Below are 19,055 nucleotides of genomic sequence, written 5' to 3'. Positions count from 1 at the left end.
ACCTTTACAGAAACATGCAGAATAACATTGACATCTCTGAACAATGTAGCCCAGCCAAGTTGACACATAAAATTGCCATCTCATTTACATTACAAAATTATTCATTGTTTATCCAGAATTCAAATTTGCATGGATGTTTTCTATTTTATCTGGCAACCATACCTGTGGATGGCTCTGTGTTGAACCAAGGTGCTCCAGGTAACAGCCTCAGCTGAGCTCCCAATAGAAGCCAGCACCAGTCATCATCCAAGTGACTGAGCTCTTTTGGATGTCCCAGACACATGTCACCTCCAGAGCCACCCTTGAGGGAAGAGTAGCCCCAGGTGACAAGACACCACATAGAGCAGAAAACACTCAGCAGAGCCCACTCAACTCAGACTCCAGAGAGATAACAAGTAGCTATTGTTTTGGGGATGTTTTGTTGAGCAGAAATGGATATCTAAAATATTATGATTTTGGTGACTTACCTTTTTTTTCTATGATCTGTTATCATTGGATAAGAAAGGGATTCTCTTATTCTTGAATACTTAGTGGGGGGCTTTGTTTTAATTTTGACTATAGTCTTGTGTGTTGGTTTATGTGTGGGTATATGTTTTTGAACATTCAATTAATCCCTTCTTTAAAGGATTTCCAAGGGAAATTTTCATGATGTATGCTTTTCAATCTACTGTTGGAATTTAGGACATAATTCCAAACTCCTTCTGTAGGATGAGCCTCCACTGCAACTACTCAAGGGAATGAGAGGCTATTGATACAAACCACTCCCTGAGCTATATGGAAAGCTGTATCTTTAGTAGATTGCTTGGTGAGTATGCAAGCAGTATAAAGGGTATTTATTTACTTTGAGAAGTGTTTCTCAAAGAAGGTGTCTTGAAAGACTTTCTCTTGCTACAGGGATAGCCCTTGGCAAGGAAGTCACTTTCTTTGGGCACACAGACAGCAGACAGCAGAGAGATATGTATTGTAGTCCTTGGTGTTTGTGACACTCTCAATGCAGCACTAGATAAGTCTGTCCAATTCTGGGGTTCATTCATAGGCGGCCTATTTGCCAGCAAATCTAGGTCATTTTCTCTAATATCACCTTTAGAAGGAATAAGGAATAATGTCCATGTATTGTTCTTACTCTTTTGTCATATTTCTTAGTTGGTTTAGAGCTCAGACAAGGAGCAGGAGGGCATTTGGGGGGCCCATAAAGATCCAAGAATTGTGAAGTAAGACCATAGGAATAGTTGGGGAGCTAGTGAGACACAGAAAGAGGAGTATGTTAGGTCCGGAGCTGAGGGAGAGACACACGAAGCCTTCACGTGTAGCAAAATGCTATTTATTTTGAGCATCTGGATGCACATGGGTGGAGGCTGAAAAAGGTGTCCACGAGAGAAAAGAGGAGAGTCTTGGGTTTTATAGAGGGTTTTTCTGGGGGGAGTAAATAAATTCTTTTCAAACAACCAGGAGGGATAAAGAAAGTAAGTTCTCCTCTTGCATTGCATTCCTTTATCTCCCTAGGGGTTTGACAAAGGCTACGTGCCTAATACACCCCTAGGAAGGGGAGAGGGGTGGGTTTTATAGGAGGTTTGGGAAGGGTGAATTCTTTTTATTTATTTTTTGAGACAGAGTCTCACTCTCTTGCCTGGGCTAGAGTGCTGTGGTGTCAGCCTAGCTCACAGCAACCTCAAACTCCTGAGCTCAAGCAATCCTCCTGCCTCAGCCTCCCAGGTAGCTGGGACTATAGGCACACTCCACCGTGCCTGGCTAATTTTTTCTATTTTTTTTTAATTATTTGGCTAATTTTTTTCTATTTGTAGTAGAGACAGGGTCCTGCTCTTTCTCAGGCTGGTCTCGAACTCCTTAGCTCAAGCAATCCTCTTGCCTCAGCCTCTCAGAGTGCTAGGATTACAGGCATGAACCACCGGTGCCTGGCCAGAAGGGTGAATTCTTTAAGCCTAACAGAGTAGACCTGTGGGCTTATTGTAAGAGCCACCCTGGAGGGAAGAGCAGAACTGATGTTCATTCAGTGAAGAGGTTTCTTTTGTTGTTGTTTGTTTGTTTTTTGTTTTGAGACAGGGTCATTTTCTGTCCGTCCCGGTAGAGTGTAGTGGCGTCCTTATAGCTCACTACAATCTCCAACTCCTGTGCTCAAGTGATTCTCCTGCCTCAGCCTCCTGAGTAGTTGGGATTACAGGTGTGTGCCACCACACCCAGCTAATTTTTCTATTTTTTGCAGAGACAAGGTTTCGCTCTTGCTCAGGCTGGTCTCCAATTCCTGAGCTCAAGCCATCCTCCCACCTTGGCCTCCCAGAGTGCTAGGACCACAGGCATCAGCCACTGCACTGGCCCAGCCAAGAGTTTTGAAAGGACAGGACCAGGAATGTGCAACTCTTCTTTCTCCTAAACCCACCAATTAGATAAGCCATTCCTGTGATAGTGAAAAAGTAAATGTATAGAGAGGCTGGAAATGGTTTGATGGTGAATATGTCTCCAACATGGAAGAAAATATTGGGAATAGAAGATAAGAATTCCCCAGAATAAACCAATGTGTATTTCAATTGACGAGATTTCTGCCTACTAAATGATTTTGTTGTTTTAGGCTGGCTTCCTTGAAATAATTCTGAGATTCCTTAAATGACATTTTTTGATGTCACTTAGTCGCATGATTATAGACAGTCTCTTAGTTTTCTGCCACAGATAGCTAACTGCTTACCATGGTGTGTGAGTTTTACATGTGCTCCCTCAGAGGGCTACTTCATCTCTAAGAGCCCTGGGACACCTCCCTGGGTCTCTTTGTGCTGATGATAATCCTATACTGTCACTTTATTTTTGAGACCGGGTCTCCCTCTGTCACCTGGCTAGAGTGCAGTGACATCATCATAGCTCACTGCAACCTCAAACTCCTGGGCTCCAGCGACCCTCCTGCCTCAGCCTCTTCAGTAGCTGGGACTACAGGCATGCGTCACCATGCCCCGCTAATTTTTCTATTTTTTGTAGAGACAGGGTCTCGCTCTTGCTCAGGCTGATCTCAAACTCCTCACCTCAAGTGATCCTCCGGCCTTGGCCTCCCAGAATGCTAGGGTTACAGGCCTGAGCCACTGTGCTGGCCCCCTACTGTCACTTTTAAAGCAAACACAATTCCCTCCAAACTGGAAGATGCTTTGTTCCACCAAGCTGGGCAGACTTCCACGAATCGCCTTTGTCTGAGGCTAGTTCCTCTAATTGTCGTGCTTTCTCAGATGGTGGCCTAAAGAGTGAAGATGTTTTGCTTTCAGGTAAAGGCAAGGGGACAAAAGGCTGTGTTGAGAGGCATTTTCGGTGCGGAGAACAAGCCTGCCGCATTGCGATTGCCATAGAAACCTGACGTCATCATAGCGACGGTGACGGCTTTTTTATAGAGACCAACATGGCCTGGCGAGAAGAGAAGGGTCCTGTGTTCATTCAGGTGTTTGGACTCAGCTGAGGGTGCGGGTGCCCCGCGGTGGGGGCCGAACCTCCCTGGGGTGTGGGGAGACACAGGGATCCCAGATCCAAATCGCTTCGTTCGTGTTTTGGGACTCGGTACCCCGCTGTCTCGCGAGGGAGAGATATGGGACCCTCCTGGCCTCAGGGTGGCGTCCTGCTCCAGGGTGTCTTAAAGCTACTTGACATGTAAAGGTGGGCGCGGGAGGATGAGACAGGTGACGACTCTCTCTGAGCCCAGCTTCCCCCTCTGTAAAATGGGCATAAAAAAATGCTCACCACAGGATTGCTGGAACCTTCAGTGATAACACATGAGCAAGCCCATGGCTCTTTATTGTGGGATCATGAATGTCTGTATGAATTCAGGCCACTTCTTATTTCTTTTAAAATTTGTTAGGTGATAGATGAGGAAAGGAGAAGAAAAAGGTTTTGGTGAGAAAGCCATCTCACCTTCTGGTTGTCATGATCATTACCCAATTGTATCAGTGTCATTGGTCACTAACCCTGTGCCTAGCATGGTGCTGGGCACACAGTCACTCCAATAAACATAGTGACTGCTGGATTCTCTCTCTCCCTGTGCAGCTCTTCATGCAGGTGACTGAGCTCATATCGCGTGTCTGAAGGAGGCGGTTCTAAGTATCTGGGTTGTGGTGGCGGCTAAAGATTCTTCAGATTTGAAGGGCAGCAGTCCTCAAGAGACCTCCAATACTACTATCCCTGGCTTATTTGATATTTGTATATGGTACCCGGCTCAAGTGAGTTCATAGATCTGAACAGAAGTATGTTGTGGAATAGTTTCTGTGAGGTTTACAACATAGCCCGGCTCAAGTGAGTTCATAGATCTGAACATAAGTATGTTGTAGAATAGTTTCTGTGAGGTTTACAACATAGCCTAAAGGTAGAGAAGCTACTTAGATCTCATCATTGGAGAAGAGGTTTAGCAGATGGAATTTCATTCCTTTCCAGCAGCTACATGCTTTGTAGGAGCCCTTGAGGTCCATCTTAGAGCTGCATTACTTTGTCACAATGCAATGAACAGTCCATTTGGGGGAAGGAATTTGATGTTTAACATGTATTTGCAATAAATTTACATATATTTTCTGCCTGTATAAATAATAATCAGCAATTCTCATGTATCTCTCAGATAGGTTTTGAAATATACAGTTGGTTCAGTCCTCCCAGCAACTTGAGATTGTAATATGCATGCTTCAGTGGTCACCACATTTTTATCCATTGTAGAATGAATTTTTTTAAGAAGCCAGAAGTTTTTCAAGTATTAGGTAAAATTGTCAAAATGTCACGTACAAGAATTCAGTATTTTGAAAGATAATAATTGCCATATAATTTCATCTCTTATAATGATACCCAGCCATGTCCCCTAAAATAACTAGATAGGCCTAAATATTATTATCATTATTTCCCAGGGCATATCATTTTCGTTCTATAGTACTTGGCCTCCTTAACCCTTCTATTGCCCTGTCCCCAGGCAAACACAGCATTTCTGTTATTATAGATTAGCTTTCATGTCCTAGAAATTTATTTAAATGGGATCATAGAGATGTTTATTTTTATTTTTGGTTTGACTTCTTTTATTCACCCTATTTATTTTTAGATTTATCCATTTTATTGCACTTATCCATAATGCATTCTTTTTTATTGCTGAACAGTATTCCAGTATATGACTAAACCATAATTTGTTTTATCCATTTACCTGTTGTTAGATACTTGGGTTGTTTCCCATATGGAGATCTTGTAAACAAAGCTGCTATGAACATTTGTGAATAAGTCTTTTCCTGGAAAAGACTTATTTTCTTTCTCAAGGATAAATACTTAGGAGTGCAATGGATAGGTCTTATGGTATATGTAAATTTAACATTGTAAACAACTGCTAGTTTCCAAAGTGGTTGGACCATTTTTTCATTGCTATCAGCAGTATATGAGAGTTTCATCCTCCACAACTGTTCCACTGCTTTATGGTCAGTCTTTTTAATTTTTGTTATTTGCACAGGAGTTTAATATTGCAGTTTTCATTTTCATTTCTCTTAAGATTAATGGTGTTGAATATCTTTTCATTTGCTTATTTGACATTTGTATATCTTTAATGGAGTATATTCATATCTTTTGCCTCTTTTTTTCTTTCTTTCTTTCTTTCTTTCTTTCATTCGTTCTCTCTCTCTCTCTTTCTTTCTTTCTTTTTTTTTTTTTTTTTGGACAGACTCTCACTCTACTGCCTGGGCTAGAGTACCATGGCATCAGCTTAGCTCACAGCAACTTCAAACTCCGGGGCCCAAGCGATCCTCCTGCCTCAGCCTCCCGAGTAGCTGGGACTACAGGCATGTGCCACCATGCACGGCTCATTTTTTTTCTATATCTTTTTAGTTGTCCAGCTAATTTCTTTCTATTTTTTTTTTTTAATAGAAACTGGTCTCGCTCTTGCTCAGGCTGGTTTCAAACTCCTGACCTTGAGCGATTCTCCTGCCTCGGCCTCCCAGAGTGCTAGGATTACAGGCGTGAGCCACTGCGCCTGGCCCAAATATATGACTTTTAAACATTTTCTCCCAGGCTGAACTTGTCTTGTCATTTTCTGAGCCATGTAGTTGGAAGAGGTGAGGTTTTTAACTTTGAAGGAATCCAATTTATCAATTTCTTCACTACACATTGTAGTTTTGGGTGTCTCATCTATGAAATCTTCTCTTAACCCCTGTTCACAAGGATTTTATCCTATGTTTTCTGCTAGAAGTCTTATAGCTTTATGTTTTATATTTAATCTCTGATCCATTTTGAGTTGACTTCTGTATATGGTATGATATATGGGTCATAGTTTATATTTATGCATATGGATATACTTGTCCCAGCACCATATTTTGAAAAGACTATCCTTTCTCCACTGAATTGCCTTGACATCTTTGTCAAAAATCAGTTTTTCATGTCCTTGTGAGTCTATATCTGGATTCTTTATTCCTTTGATCTACTTGTCCATCTTGATGGTAATAGCATACTGAGTTTATAGGTTTATAATGAGTCTTCAAATTATATAGTGCTTGTTATCCAACTTAAGTTGTCTTTCATAGTCTAGGTGAGTGGTCCCCAACTTTTTTGGCACCAGGGACTGGTTTCATGGAAGACAATTTTTCTACGGTGTTGACGGGGAGCAGCGTGGAACTCTATGGCTTGATCCTTAACTGGCCATGGACTTGTACCAATCCACCACCTGGGGGTTGGGGACTGCAGGTCTAGGTCCTTTGTATTTCCATATGAATTTTAGAATCAGCTTGTCAGTTTCCTTAAAAAATTTTTTCTAGGATTTTTATTGGGATTGCACTGAATCTATAGATCAGTTTGGGGAGAGTCAGCATCTTAACAATACTGACTCTTTGACTCATGAACACAGTATGTCCTCCACTTATTTAGATTTTATTTAATTCTCTCGGCAAGATTTTGTGGTGTTCAGTGTACAGGTATTATATATCTATGGACAGATTATTCATAATGTTTCATACTTTTTGATGCTGCTATACATGGCATTTTTTCTTAAATATAATTCCTAATATAATTATAATATATAATATAATTAAATATAATTCCTAATTATTTTCACTGAACTGTCTGCAATCAAAATGTTTAATAATAGCTTCGAGAAATCTTTTTGGTTGAAGGCACAGGCTACCGTAGGATGGAAAAGGTATTTGATGCTTAACTTGTATTTACCTGTATTTCCATATCAGCTTTTAGAAGTCATTGGCAGTATATTGAAACCAAGGAGGAAAATCTTCCAGATATAATTCTACAGGTCATTTTCAGAAAATCATACTAAAGGAACGTAGTTTAGAAGCTTTCAATTTTATATGTGTGGTTAGAAATGATTTTGTTACCATGTGTAGTTTTACTTCTTTACCCACCAATAAATCCACCTCAGTGAATTCCTGGGATCCTGAGTGGTGAGAGGATGAGTGAGCATGCATGTGTGTGAGTATATATACATTCGTATGGCACTGAAGCTGCCAGAAATATTTATTGCAAAGAATACTTAAGGTTAATTAGTATATATCAAGTCAGTCCTATTCAGTTCCTGCCACATATTAGGAACAAGACTGGGGTGGTAGTTGTTTGTTTTTTCTCAGCTTTTCTTGGCCAGCATGGTTACCATGGTGACTCAGTGGCTGCTGTAGGATTTGGTGCAGACTGAGCATCCATTTAGGATGCTGGCCTGAATCTCTTACACGCAGTTGCCTGTCTATCAGATAGAGTATTAGCTCTTAATCTTATGTGTGGTTAATAACTTTTAAAGGGCTTAGAAGAAACTTGCTTCACTTATCTGAGGTTAAGCTACAGATAACATAAGAAGTCGGCCAGGCGCAGTGGCTCATATCTGTAATCCTAGCACTCTGGGAGGCTGGGCTGGAAGATTGGTTGAGCTCAGGAGTTTAAGACCAGCCTGAGCAAGAGCAAGACCCCATTTCTACAAAAAACAGAAAAATTAGCCAGGCATGGTGGCATATGCTTGTAGTCCCAGCTTCTCGGGAGGCTGAGGCAGGAGGATTGCTTGAGCCCAGGAGCTAGAGGTTGCTGTGAGGCATGCTACTGTAATCTAGCCAAGGCAACAGAGGGAGACCCTGTCTCAAAAAAAAAAAAAAAGGCCACTAAGTACCTTAAAAGGAAAGGAAATGAGTTGATATTCCTCTTCTGCCCAAAACTCTATTGGGAGGTTAGAAGAAAAATTTCTGGAATCATACAGCATGTGCTCTTTTGTGTGTGACTCCTTTCCATCAACATAATATGTGTGAAATTAACATTTATTGCTTTCTATAGTTATAGATTGTTTATTCTCATTGGTGTAAAGCATTATATTATTTGGACATTTCACACTGTATTTGTTATGGATATTTGGGTATTTTCCACTTTTTGACTTATTATGAATAATGGTGCTGTGAATATTTTTGTTTGTTCTCTTGGATGGACATTTATTTTCATTTCTTTTGAGCATGTACCAATATACGATGACACTTCTGAGTCATATGGTATAACTATGTTCAGCTCAATGGATACCGGCAAGCAGTTAATCAAAGTGGTACTAATCTGTTATTCCTACCAGCAGTTTGTGAGAGTTCTACTTGCCCCATATTCTCATCAACACTTGGTATTTTCGATGCTTTTCATTTTTGTTGTTCTCATTGACTTGTGGTAGCATCTCATTATGGTTTAATTATAATTTCTCTGAAGTGTTAAGTCTCTTTTAATTTAAAGACAGTCCTTCTGTATTATTCAGGATTCTCCAGAGAAAGGAACCAATACAATATATAAAAACATATATATTATATGCAACATATAATATATATTTACAGAGAGAGAGTTTGAGAGACTGATTTTATGTTTTTGAGACATAGTCTCACTCTGTTGCTCAGGTTAGAGTGCCATGGCGTCAGCCTAGCTCACAGCAACCTCAAATTCCTGGGCTCAGGTGATCCTCCTGCCTCAGCCTCCCGAGTAGCTGGGACTACAGGCATGCGCCACCATGCCTGGCAAATTTTTTCTATGTATATTTTTAGTTGTCCAGCTAATTTCTTTCTATTTTTAGTAGAGACAGAGTCTCGCTCTTGCTCAGGCTAGTTTCGAACTCCTGACCTTGAGCCATCTGCCCACTTTGGCCTCCCACAGTGCTAAGATTACCGGCGTGAGCCATGGCCGAGAGACTTATTTTTTATAGGGAGTTGGCTTACATGAGAAATCTCAAGACCTGCAGTGGCAAGCCTGAAACCAGAAGATCTGATGGGTAGTACAAGTCCAAATCTTAAGGCCTGAGAACCAGGGGAGCTGATGGTTTAAGCTGCATTCCAAAAGCTGGCAGCCTAGGCCCAAGGAGAGCTGAATTTTCAATTCAAGTCCCCAAGAGCAGAAAAAGACTGACATCCTAGCTCAGGAAGTCAGGCAGAAGAGTTTGTGCTTACTCAGTCTTTTTGTTCTATTCAGCACTTTAATCGATTGGATGAGGCCCACCCACATTAATGGTGCAATCTGCTCTATTCAGTCTACCAATTCAATGTTAGTCTTATCCGGAAACACCCTCCTGCACACATGATTAGTGTTTGACCAAATATCTGAGTACCCTGTGGTATTCCACCTTCTAATTTATTTGCTTAGGAGACTGAGTATTTTGTCCTGTGTATTTTGCTGATAATATCCTTACATTGTTGTTTATCATGTTCCTTTGGACCCTCCTTTTCTCTTTAAATTGTTATTAGATTCAGAGGCTTCATTCAATTGAAATTTTTTTTTGTCAAAAGTACCTCAAGTGGTGTTGTTTATTCCTGTAGTGTTACACAGGGGGCTCATTGCTCTAGTTGCCTCTCCCCTTGTGATGTTATGATTGATTACTAGGTTTAAGTATTATTAAATTAATCCATCCATTTTAAAGTTTCCCATTCTCCTTTCACCTCAATTTTTCTGCAGCCTCTGAAGACTGTTGCTTAGATCTGCATTCATTAAAGGTTGTAAAAAAGTAATAATGTTCCAATTCTATAATTGTTTTTCTGCTTTATTAGCTGGAATTATTCTATGAAAGAAACTTCCCCTCATCAACTATTAGGTTATACCAAGGGATAGTATGTATAGAAAGAGTAGAAAGTTATTTCTCTTGCAATATTTCCACTTTTCAAAATATTGAATTGTTTCCATAGGGTCCTTCAAAGGTGAGCAATTTTGTTTTGTTTATCTTTTAGAGTGTTATCATGATCTCTAAATTTTTATGTTTGATGTGTTCTAATCCATGGTCATCATTATTTTATTTGATGTTCAAATTGTTTCATTTTTGTCCATTGGGAGTCCCTTAAAGCTTGGCTTCTGAGTCTTCTTGACACACTCTTGAATGTGATAATTTGGTCCAGACTCATCTGGTATAGTTCCTACCCAGACCTGGAATCAACCATTTCTTCAAGAGAGCCTGGTTCCTTTCAATGGGACATGTTTTAAGGGGATTAAATTCAGGTACTAGAGTGGCTCATTGCTACTGGGTTCGTCATGTTTCTTCACCTTTCCAGTGCATGGAGCCAGTATATGTGTATTCTATTTTTAAGAGAAAATACATCATCAGCTTCCATCCTGGGCTGTTCCTTCTTGCTCTTAAAGGTAAAGATTTTCACCAACTTTTGTTATAACCTTCCATTTTTTAATTTTTTTTTGAGTTGACCAATTAATTTATTTCTATTTTTAGTAGAGATGGGGTCTCACTCTTGCTCAGGCTGGTTTCGAACTCCTGACCTGAACGATCTGCCCACCTCAGCCTCCCAGAGTGCTAGGATTACAGGTGTGAGGCACAGCGCCCGGCGGTAACCTTCCAATTTTAAAGTATAAGCAAATATAGTATTTATATTAGCTTTCTTCTATTTTATACATATAAGGTAGCATATTCTATATTAGTGGAGTCCACCCAGAATTTCTACAAAGGTAAAAATAATCTGTGTCTAAATTTCCAAGATAGTAGTTGCTAGCTACCTGTGGCTGTTGAACACCTGAAATGTGGTGAGTGCAACTGAGGGGCTGGATTTTTAATTTTATTTAAATAACTTAAACAGCCACACGTGACCAAGAGCTATTGTATGGGACAGCTGCAGCTCTACACATTTTTTTGTAGTTTGCTTTTTCACATAACAGTATATTCTGGAGATCACTACATTGCAGTACAGAGAAGGAGTTCTCATTGCTTCTTTTACCTGAATAGTACTCTAAGATGTAGATGTAACTTAGATTATTCAATCAATCTCTCATTGCTGAATGTCTCTTATTTCTAGTCTTATGCTGTTACAATTTTTTTCTGCTAGGAATGACCTTGTGCTTATGTCTTTTGTCTTTTTGAATTGTATCTTGGGATAGATTCTTAGAAGAGAGATTACTAGTTCCTGAAGAAAATACCTGTGCCCCATAAAACATATTTGAAACAAAGAGCATCTGGAAATGTAACAGCAAGAAGTGATCATTGATCCTATCTCATCATTTCTTTGATTCCACATACTTTCTGGTCTCTTATTTTTTTCCTAGTGTGACAAGGTAGAAGAATTTCTTACTGAGTCCCTGGAAGAAGAAATAGTACAGAAGAGCCAAAAATATTAATGGGTCAGCTGGACAGAAGATGGGAGTAATCAAACCTGTATCTCAGTTGCCAGACCCATCAACTGACCAAAGGATTTGGGTGAGTCCCTTCCCTTTGTTTGCCACTGGTCTAATACAGAAGGATACTCAATATAGAAACAGTGGTTAGGGCCATGGGCTTTGGGGTAAGAATGACCTGGATTTGACCCTGGGAACCATTACTTGCTGGTTGCGTGATCTAGAGAAAGCACTTTATTTACTATGTGCCCTATAATTATTGTTGTCTTTTACTATTGTTTATTATTATTATTATTCCTACCACCTGTGCAAAGGCTAAATGATAAAAGTACAGATTATACTTCCAGGTATTACAATGTTCCTTAAGCATCCTTCTCCTCTGGAATTTTATAACTTTTGGACAGAGTGGTTGATATACATATTAAAGGAAGTCTACAGGCCAGGCGCGATGGCTCACACCTGTAATCCTAGCACTCTGGGAGGCCGAGGCGGGCGGATCATTTGAGCTCAGGAGTTCGAGACCAGCCTGAGCAATAGTGAGACCCCATCTCTACTAAAAATAGGAAGAAATTAATTGGCCAACTAAAAATATATAGAAAAAATTAGCCAGGCTTGGTGGCGCATGCCTGTAGTCCCAGCTACGTGGGAGGCTTGAGCCCAGGAGTTTGAGGTTGCTGTGAGCTAGGCTAATGCCACTACATTCTAGCCAGGGCAACAGAGTGAGACTCTGTCTGAAAAACAAAAAAAAAAGGAAGTCTACAGAAAGCTCTTGAATTGAGCCAAGCATTAAAAGATTATTTAAGATGTTACAGTGCTTGCTTCGGCAGCACATATACTAAAATTGGAATGATACAGAGAAGATTAGCATGGCCCCTGCACAAGGATGACACGCAAATTTGTGAAGCATTCCATATTTTTTGAGCTTGGCTGGGCGCGGTGGCTCACACCTGTAATCCTGGCACTCTGGGAGACTGAGGCAGGCGGATTGTTCGAGGTCAGGAGTTCGAAACCAGCCTCAGCAAGAGCAAGACCCTGTCTCTACTAAAAATAGAAAAGAAATTAATTGGCCAACTAAAAATATATAGGAAAAATTAGCTGGGCATGGTGGCGTGTGCCTGTAGTCCCAGCTACACGGGAGACTGAGGCAGAAGGATCGCTTGAGCCCAGGAGTTTGAGGTTGCTGTGAGCTAGGCTGATGCCATGGTACTCTATCCCGGGCAACACAGTGAGACTCTGTGTAAAAAAAAAAAAAAAAAAAAAAAAAAAAAAAAAAAAAAAAAAAAAAAATTGGGACTGGGTCAGCTATAAAAAGTTCATTAAAAAAGAAAAGTTAGATCAAATTTTAAACCTTATCATTTATTCGAAACACTTATCCACGTGTTAGTACTTAAGATAAAAGAAGACCTGAAAATAACAAAAAGAAAACCCCAGGATACTATACTGTACACATGGTCATAGTAGTTTTATGAATTGTATCTGTAATACATGTACAGTACACATGCACACATCCATGCACAAAGAAAACTCACTGGAAGAATGTAGCATCATGTTAATTTCAATAATGGTGGGATTGGTGGGTATTGATATTTTTAACCTCTGTACTTGCCTCAATGTTAAACATTTGCTGAGATGAGTAAGGATTATCTAGATGCCCCTTGACTTTTTTATGATGGAGTTATAGCCTGATAAATTCATCATAAGTTGAAAATATCATAAATCGAAACTGGGCATTTTGTAGACATGATGACAAGTGAGAACATAAAATACAATATCCAAAAAATGCCCCAATATAGTATACTATAGAGTGTCAGTTGTTTACCCTCGTGATCATGTAGCTGACTGGGACCTGTGGCTCACTGCTACAGGCTACCCAGCATCGCAACTACATGTTGCTAGTCTGGGAAAAGATCAAAATTCAAAATTTGAAGTATGTTTTCTACTGAATGTGTATAGCTTTCATACCATCATAAGCCAAAAAATCATAAGTTGAACTACCGTAAGCCAGGGGCTATCTGTATTTATGATAAAAAAAAAAACTGTATCCCTTGAAACCTCTGCTACTTATGAAATATTTCAGATAAAAAGCATAAAGAGCTATGACATTAGTCCAGCTTTCTCTAAAGAGAAAACTTTTATTCTTCCCTAATTGCATCATCTTCTTCTCCCCTAGAGATAATCACTATCCAGAATGCAATGATCATCATTCTCATGTGTTTCTTTATACTTTTGCTCCATGTGACAGCTTCCCTAAATAATATATAGTATTGTTTTGCACATTTCACTAAACACACACACACACACACACACACACACCTGATCCTTATGCTCAAGGAAGCATTATGAGGAGTTGAAGGGGAGACTTTCATCAAGATGCCAGCCCTGTATTTGGTGTATCATCCACAACACCAAGTGTTTGCTTCCTTCCCATCCCAACTCTTCTGATCTTTAACAAGAAGGTTATTTCTTAACCTTAATAGCATCACTATATTTTAGTGAGTATTTGGGAATGTAAGAAGAAGGAAACCACATACACTCATCTGTATTACATAGGAAGTTCAGTGCCATCTCTGTGCTGTGCAGTGTAATGCAGTGTAATGGGATGGGAGAAGAATCCTCACCCTTTCCCATTGTGTGACCCCGTAGTAGGGAGTTACCTTTAGTGAACCTGATCTTGCTCATCTATAAAATGAGCATGTTGATTTTTACCTCAGAGAACTGTTATAAGGAGAAAATAAGCAAACCTACAGAAAGCATCTGATATATAATACTTTAGTAAATATGTTTGGTAGCCCCTGTGCTCTCTCTCCCACAAAAGACTTAAATATGAACATCTCACAGAGATCATTTGAATTTGAAACATTGGGAAAGGCAATGTATATACATATTTATATGATATATAAATGTTGGTACCATTTCTTTGTAGGATAAGATACCAGAGGGTGGTGGAAGTGACAAAGCAAATCCTCACCTGGTTACTTTTTATTTGATGTGTTCTTCTCTTCCTTTTTACCCTCCATTTTGACACTGGAGTAGGAGCCTTGATTTGAAACCCAGAAAGGAGATAGTGTAGAATGACAAAGCATAAAGATGGGTTTGCTCTACAACACACTGATATCAGAAGACCTGTGTCCCAAATGCCAGATCCATCGTTGTGTATGGGACCATGGGCAGTCACTTCCTCTGAGCTGGCCTCAGCCCTTACATAGAAAAATTTATATTGGCCAATGGTTAGGGATGGGGACTTGGGAGTCCGAGTTTGGTTTAAACTTGGAATCATTTAATAACTGGTTTCATGCTGTCTGGCAAATGTTGAGTGTCTAGATATATGAGACCCACAAGTAATGAGCATACCCAATGGATGCACACATGGAGAGTGTAATGCAAGGAATGCATAAACATGACACTCTTTTTTTAAAGTTAATAAGTGGTAGGATTGCTAATTAATTATATATTTATCTCTGGACATAATTATATTTTCTACAACTTTTAAATGAAATATTTTAGACATAAAAAACTTACAGGCTGGGCACAGTGGCTCACACCTGTAATCCTAGCACTTTGGGAGGCTGAGGCAGGAGTCACTCAAGGTTAGGAGTTCAAAACCAGCCTGAGCAAGAGCGAGACTCCGTCTCTACTAAAAAATAGAAAAAAATTGATTGGCCAACTAAAAATATATAGAAAAAATTAGCCAGGAATGGTGGTGCATGCCCGTAGTCCCAGCTACTCGAGAGGCTGAGGCAGAAGGATTGCTTGAGCCCAGGAGTTTGAGGTTGTTGTGAGCTAGGCTGATGCCATGGCACTCTAGCCCGGGCAACAGAGTGAGACTCTGTCTCAAAAAAAAAAAGAACTAAAACATTACATTAACTGTTGAAACTCAGAGTCTATTCTGCTTGCATTATCCTCCTTTTCTGTGAATACACAGAGGTAATCACTAACAAGAATTTGGACTTTTCATTCTTTTATTTATTTTTTCCTTTTTTAAAATTTTGAGACAGTCTCATTCTTTCACCCTGGGTAAAATGCAGTAGTGTCATCATAGCTCACTGCAACCTCAAACTCCTAGGCTGAAGTGATCCTCCTGCCTCAGCCTCCCAAGTAGCTGGAACTACAGGCACGCACCACCACACCTGGCTAATTTTTCTATTTTTAGTAGAGACAGGGTCTCACTCTTGCTCAGGCTGGTCTCGAACTCCTGACCTCAAACAATCCTCCTGCCTTGGCCTCCTAGAGTACTAGGATTACAGGAATGAGCCACAGCACTGGGCCTGGACTTTTCATTCTTAGTACATTTCTTTATACTTTTATTACATACATATATATCTCTACATGAAATATGGTATTATTTTGTTGCATATTTTGTCTATAGTTGCCTGGCTATCTGATGGAAAGGAGGAAAGAAGAAACATAAGAAGAACAAATACAAACTCACATCTTAACAGTAAGACCTGCCATATTCCTCCTTGTCTTGTGTATTCTCTTTCAGATTTACTGAAACAGACACACCCATTTTCTCAGTTTATATGCTGTAGGGAACACGAACAGAATCTGGACAAACTATTTTCCGCTGTTTTTTAAAATGTGATGTGTTCAAAGTCTTAGAGTTTCCCAGGTGCTAGCTAGCCCAAAAAATGTTACAGCGTATCTTGAACGTAAAATATCTTTCCATCATCCAGGCCCAATTTCCCATCTTTTATTCATACTATTGCTCCTGTATAGCTGGAACTAATCTGGGAAATCTTGGTGTAAAAAAAGACAGTGATTGCCAGAAGTTAGTTTTTATGTGTCCAGTCTACTACCTGAATCCTTGTTTTGTTTAGGAAGGCATCCTATTTTGAACTTGATCTGATTTTCTATTGCAAGTGCTGGGCATGTGTATATTTTCCTTTCCCTTTATTATTTTTAATTGCAAAAGGAAGGCACTTCGCAGGTGTTTTAATTGGCATGTGTTGATTGCTTCTGGGTCCCTGGGCTGAATGAGACTGTGACTCAACTTTTCCCCTGCATCCCACTGTGTAAGGATTCCCACACCCCCTCTGGCAGCTGTGCTGCTGAGCCATGGGTGATTTCATGGATCCCCTTCCCTTTTCCCTCCCCTGTGGCAGTCACTGCTTGGCTAAACAGGTGGGTAAACAGAGGAGCCTGTTGTTAATTCAAGGGGCTTCATTTGGGACAGTGCAGAGAGAAGCATGTTGTGAAAGAAACTACTTTCATCTCATGACTTCACTAAAGTCCGGGGATGTGGAGATGTCATCTGACTGCTGAATGTAAGATTCAGTAGAGAGACATGCATGCCCTTCCTCTGGAAGTCTGTAATCTCCCTGAAGCTGCCCAGTTGGGGTTGTCATGTGAATTGACTCATAAATTAGTTCTGGGACTACCTTAGTACCTAATGCCCTTGGCTTAGGGATGTTACCATACCTGATACCGAGCCACTTTCCTATGGAAAGGGCTGGGGATATGTATTTATTTTTATTTTGTTTTTTACTTCCAAAACCAAGACAATTTTGTTGTAGAAAGCAATGGAAAATGGGACTGGTTGCAGTGGCTCATGGCTGTAATCCTAGCACTTTGGGAGGCTGAGATAGGAGGATTGCTTGAGCCCAGGGCTTCGAGACCAGCCTGAGCAAGAGCAGGACCCATCTCTACTAGAAATAGAAAAATTAGCCGGGTGTGGTGGCACGTACCTGGAGTCCCAGCTACTCGGCAGGCTGAGGCAGGAGCATTGCTTGAGCCCAGGAGTTTGAGGTTGCTGTGAGCTATGATGATGCCACTGCTCTCTAGCCTCTAGCCGGGGTAACAGAGCAAGACTTTGTCTCAAAAAAGAGGAAAATGCATGAAAGGAATAAAATCATTAAAAACCCTTAAAGTTTTATTACTCATGTATAAGTACTGTTAACATTTGAATATTTATTTTTCCAGAAATTATACTATGCAAATGTAATTATATTTCAGAATAGAAATAATATCTTACAGCTTTGTAAATTGCTTTTCCATGATAAATATGTATTATGAAGTTAAATCTATGCTAATAAGTAAATATCCACATTATCATAAAAATGGCAGTAGAAACACTAATGGTCAAATCAGGTGTGAAATGAAGACAAAAATGGTTAATGCTTATTTTGACTTCCTCAGTGCCTAATACTGTTGTAAGTGCTGACTCTATACTAGCTCATTTAAACCTCCCCACAACCTATGAAGAGGAGCTATTGCTGCCTGACTTTAAGCATAAGAGAACTGAGGCACAGCAAGGACAAGGCCATTAAGCGGTGATGCTTAGATTTACACATAGGCTGTGTGGCTCCCGAGTAAATTCATCTAACCAGCACGTGCTACTCCTGCTCATATCATAAGACCTACAGACTTACTGGGGGTTTTTTTTGTTTTTGTTTTTGAGACAAAGTCTTGCTCTGTTGCCCAGGCTAGAGTTGAGTGCCATGGCATCGGCCTAGCTCACAGCAACCTCAAACTCCTAGGCTCAAGCTATCCTCCTGCCTCAGCCTCCCGAGTAGCTGGGATTACGGGTGTGCACCACTACTCCCAGCTAATGTTTTGCGTACGTATTTCTATTTTTAGTTGCCCGGCTAATTTCTTTCTATTTTTAGTAGAGATGGGGTCTTGCTCTTGCTCAAGCTGGTCTCAAACTCCTGAGCTTAAGCAATCCTCCTGCCTAAGCCTCCCAGAGTGCTAGGATTACAAGTGTGAGCCACCGCGCCCTACCTAGCCTTACTATAAATAATAGCAAAGCAAAAAACAAAACAAAACCTAAACAAAACTAAGGTTTTGTATTAGTTTCCTACAGCTACTGTATAAAGCACCACAAACTTGTGGCTTAAAACAACAGAAATTTAATCTCTCACAGCTGTGGATGCAATGCTTTTGAAACATTCAAGAATGTCAAGAACCTTCTGTCTCCAAAGCATTGAACTCAAGGTATATCAGTCTGAAATCCAGGTGTTAGTGGGGGCGTTGCCCATTTTGAATCTCTGGGAAGAACCCTTCCTTGCCTCTTCCTAGTCCCAGTGGTGGCCATGGATTCTTGTCGTTCCTTGCTTACAGAGACATCACTCCAATCTCTGCCTCTGTCACCACATGTTGTTCTGCCTCTGTGTGTCTTTCTCCAATGGCGTTTTCATCTCCTTTTAGGGCCACAAGTCATATTGGATTAGAGCTCCCTCTAATGATCCATCTTAACTTGATTACATCTGCAAAGACCCTAAGGTCACATTCACAGGTACTTGGGATTAGGACCTCAATATATATTTGGGGGGAAGAAAATACAAGCAAATAATAGTACCTTGATTTCTCCCAGTTAACTAGGCAGAAATTAAAGCATTGATAATTATCAGTGTGATATGGAATTTTGGGGAAAATATATCCTGTTATACTGTAGAATAGGCTCCCATGATATCTTCTCTCCCTTTCTGAGCCTCAGGAACATTCCCCATTCTGAAATGTCAGTGTCTTTCCTGTGGATGGGGCTGAGAATGCTTAAGTTTCCCTGCCAT

At 40.2% G+C, this 19,055-nt stretch overlaps 1 long non-coding RNA gene and 1 other non-coding gene across 2 annotated transcripts in view; both read left to right on the top strand.

Annotated features, from left to right (window-relative positions):
- The first annotated feature begins 1,789 nt into the window (after window positions 1–1,789).
- LOC105884193 (uncharacterized) overlaps window positions 1,790–19,055 on the top strand; it is an 85,364-nt gene continuing 68,098 nt past the window's right edge. Inside the window, exons 1-4 of the long non-coding RNA XR_012915944.1 lie at window positions 1,790–3,430; window positions 4,030–4,202; window positions 11,479–11,629; window positions 15,914–15,985. This is a non-coding gene — a long non-coding RNA (uncharacterized LOC105884193). The remainder of the gene's footprint in view (window positions 3,431–4,029; window positions 4,203–11,478; window positions 11,630–15,913; window positions 15,986–19,055) is intronic.
- On the top strand, window positions 12,359–12,465 carry LOC142866017 (U6 spliceosomal RNA). Its single transcript, XR_012916090.1, has one exon. It is a non-coding gene; the product is annotated as a U6 spliceosomal RNA (small nuclear RNA).

This window comes from Microcebus murinus, chromosome X (genome assembly GCF_040939455.1).
Source record: "Microcebus murinus isolate Inina chromosome X, M.murinus_Inina_mat1.0, whole genome shotgun sequence".
Taxonomy (NCBI): domain Eukaryota; kingdom Metazoa; phylum Chordata; class Mammalia; order Primates; family Cheirogaleidae; genus Microcebus; species Microcebus murinus.
This window is presented reverse-complemented; position numbering and strand designations above follow the sequence as displayed.